Raw genomic sequence first — 4825 nt, 5'->3', positions numbered from 1 at the left:
ACAGCGCATATGATTATGATGCATTTATATCATTATTGTAGCATGGGAGGCCATTGATAAACAGCGCATATGATTATGATGCATTTATATCATTATTGTAGCATGGGAGGCCATTGATAAACAGCGCATATGATTATGATGCATTTATATCATTATTGTAGCATGGGAGGCCATTGATAAACAGCGCATATGATTATGATGCATTTATATCATTATTGTAGCATGGGAGGCCATTGATAAACAGCGCATATGATTATGATGCATTATATTATTGTAGCATGGGAGGCCATTGATAAACAGCGCATATGATTATGATGCATTTATATCATTATTGTAGCATGGGAGGCCATTGATAAACAGCGCATATGATTATGATGCATTTATATCATTATTGTAGCATGGGAGGCCATTGATAAACAGCGCATATGATTATGATGCATTTATATCATTATTGTAGCATGGGAGGCCATTGATAAAACAGCGCATATGATTATGATGCATTTATATCATTATTGTAGCATGGGAGGCCATTGATAAACAGCGCATATGATTATGATGCATTTATATCATTATTGTAGCATGGGAGGCCATTGATAAACAGCGCATATGATTATGATGCATTTATATCATTATTGTAGCATGGGAGGCCATTGATAAACAGCGCATATGATTATGATGCATTTATATCATTATTGTAGCATGGGAGGCCATTGATAAACAGCGCATATGATTATGATGCATTTATATCATTATTGTAGCATGGGAGGCCATTGATAAACAGCGCATATGATTATGATGCATTTATATCATTATTGTAGCATGGGAGGCCATTGATAAACAGCGCATATGATTATGATGCATTTATATCATTATTGTAGCATGGGAGGCCATTGATAAACAGCGCATATGATTATGATGCATTTATATCATTATTGTAGCATGGGAGGCCATTGATAAACAGCGCATATGATTATGATGCATTTATATCATTATTGTAGCATGGGAGGCCATTGATAAACAGCGCATATGATTATGATGCATTTATATCATTATTGTAGCATGGGAGGCCATTGATAAACAGCGCATATGATTATGATGCATTTATATCATTATTGTAGCATGGGAGGCCATTGATAAACAGCGCATATGATTATGATGCATTTATATCATTATTGTAGCATGGGAGGCCATTGATAAACAGCGCATATGATTATGATGCATTTATATCATTATTGTAGCATGGGAGGCCATTGATAAACAGCGCATATGATTATGATGCATTTATATCATTATTGTAGCATGGGAGGCCATTGATAAACAGCGCATATGATTATGATGCATTTATATCATTATTGTAGCATGGGAGGCCATTGATAAACAGCGCATATGATTATGATGCATTTATATCATTATTGTAGCATGGGAGGCCATTGATAAACAGCGCATATGATTATGATGCATTTATATCATTATTGTAGCATGGGAGGCCATTGATAAACAGCGCATATGATTATGATGCATTTATATCATTATTGTAGCATGGGAGGCCATTGATAAACAGCGCATATGATTATGATGCATTTATATCATTATTGTAGCATGGGAGGCCATTGATAAACAGCGCATATGATTATGATGCATTTATATCATTATTGTAGCATATAAACAGCGCATATGATTATGATGCATTTATATCATTATTGTAGCATGGGAGGCCATTGATAAACAGCGCATATGATTATGATGCATTTATATCATTATTGTAGCATGGGAGGCCATTGATAAACAGCGCATATGATTATGATGCATTTATATCATTATTGTAGCATGGGAGGCCATTGATAAACAGCGCATATGATTATGATGCATTTATATCATTATTGTAGCATGGGAGGCCATTGATAAACAGCGCATATGATTATGATGCATTTATATCATTATTGTAGCATGGGAGGCCATTGATAAACAGCGCATATGATTATGATGCATTTATATCATTATTGTAGCATGGGAGGCCATTGATAAACAGCGCATATGATTATGATGCATTTATATCATTATTGTAGCATGGGAGGCCATTGATAAACAGCGCATATGATTATGATGCATTTATATCATTATTGTAGCATGGGAGGCCATTGATAAACAGCGCATATGATTATGATGCATTTATATCATTATTGTAGCATGGGAGGCCATTGATAAACAGCGCATATGATTATGATGCATTTATATCATTATTGTAGCATGGGAGGCCATTGATAAACAGCGCATATGATTATGATGCATTTATATCATTATTGTAGCATGGGAGGCCATTGATAAACAGCGCATATGATTATGATGCATTTATATCATTATTGTAGCATGGGAGGCCATTGATAAACAGCGCATATGATTATGATGCATTTATATCATTATTGTAGCATGGGAGGCCATTGATAAACAGCGCATATGATTATGATGCATTTATATCATTATTGTAGCATGGGAGGCCATTGATAAACAGCGCATATGATTATGATGCATTTATATCATTATTGTAGCATGGGAGGCCATTGATAAACAGCGCATATGATTATGATGCATTTATATCATTATTGTAGCATGGGAGGCCATTGATAAACAGCGCATATGATTATGATGCATTTATATCATTATTGTAGCATGGGAGGCCATTGATAAACAGCGCATATGATTATGATGCATTTATATCATTATTGTAGCATGGGAGGCCATTGATAAACAGCGCATATGATTATGATGCATTTATATCATTATTGTAGCATGGGAGGCCATTGATAAACAGCGCATATGATTATGATGCATTTATATCATTATTGTAGCATGGGAGGCCATTGATAAACAGCGCATATGATTATGATGCATTTATATCATTATTGTAGCATGGGAGGCCATTGATAAACAGCGCATATGATTATGATGCATTTATATCATTATTGTAGCATGGGAGGCCATTGATAAACAGCGCATATGATTATGATGCATTTATATCATTATTGTAGCATGGGAGGCCATTGATAAACAGCGCATATGATTATGATGCATTTATATCATTATTGTAGCATGGGAGGCCATTGATAAACAGCGCATATGATTATGATGCATTTATATCATTATTGTAGCATGGGAGGCCATTGATAAACAGCGCATATGATTATGATGCATTTATATCATTATTGTAGCATGGGAGGCCATTGATAAACAGCGCATATGATTATGATGCATTTATATCATTATTGTAGCATGGGAGGCCATTGATAAACAGCGCATATGATTATGATGCATTTATATCATTATTGTAGCATGGGAGGCCATTGATAAACAGCGCATATGATTATGATGCATTTATATCATTATTGTAGCATGGGAGGCCATTGATAAACAGCGCATATGATTATGATGCATTTATATCATTATTGTAGCATGGGAGGCCATTGATAAACAGCGCATATGATTATGATGCATTTATATCATTATTGTAGCATGGGAGGCCATTGATAAACAGCGCATATGATTATGATGCATTTATATCATTATTGTAGCATGGGAGGCCATTGATAAACAGCGCATATGATTATGATGCATTTATATCATTATTGTAGCATGGGAGGCCATTGATAAACAGCGCATATGATTATGATGCATTTATATCATTATTGTAGCATGGGAGGCCATTGATAAACAGCGCATATGATTATGATGCATTTATATCATTATTGTAGCATGGGAGGCCATTGATAAACAGCGCATATGATTATGATGCATTTATATCATTATTGTAGCATGGGAGGCCATTGATAAACAGCGCATATGATTATGATGCATTTATATCATTATTGTAGCATGGGAGGCCATTGATAAACAGCGCATATGATTATGATGCATTTATATCATTATTGTAGCATGGGAGGCCATTGATAAACAGCGCATATGATTATGATGCATTTATATCATTATTGTAGCATGGGAGGCCATTGATAAACAGCGCATATGATTATGATGCATTTATATCATTATTGTAGCATGGGAGGCCATTGATAAACAGCGCATATGATTATGATGCATTTATATCATTATTGTAGCATGGGAGGCCATTGATAAACAGCGCATATGATTATGATGCATTTATATCATTATTGTAGCATGGGAGGCCATTGATAAACAGCGCATATGATTATGATGCATTTATATCATTATTGTAGCATGGGAGGCCATTGATAAACAGCGCATATGATTATGATGCATTTATATCATTATTGTAGCATGGGAGGCCATTGATAAACAGCGCATATGATTATGATGCATTTATATCATTATTGTAGCATGGGAGGCCATTGATAAACAGCGCATATGATTATGATGCATTTATATCATTATTGTAGCATGGGAGGCCATTGATAAACAGCGCATATGATTATGATGCATTTATATCATTATTGTAGCATGGGAGGCCATTGATAAACAGCGCATATGATTATGATGCATTTATATCATTATTGTAGCATGGGAGGCCATTGATAAACAGCGCATATGATTATGATGCATTTATATCATTATTGTAGCATGGGAGGCCATTGATAAACAGCGCATATGATTATGATGCATTTATATCATTATTGTAGCATGGGAGGCCATTGATAAACAGCGCATATGATTATGATGCATTTATATCATTATTGTAGCATGGGAGGCCATTGATAAACAGCGCATATGATTATGATGCATTTATATCATTATTGTAGCATGGGAGGCCATTGATAAACAGCGCATATGATTATGATGCATTTATATCATTATTGTA

This window comes from Alosa pseudoharengus, unplaced genomic scaffold (genome assembly GCF_046254945.1).
Source record: "Alosa pseudoharengus isolate Yale_2024_CS ecotype anadromous, Long Island Sound unplaced genomic scaffold, YU_APseudo_1.1 YU_APseudo_1.1_scf_6, whole genome shotgun sequence".
NCBI lineage: Eukaryota > Metazoa > Chordata > Actinopteri > Clupeiformes > Clupeidae > Alosa > Alosa pseudoharengus.
Note: the sequence above shows the minus strand (reverse complement) of the source record.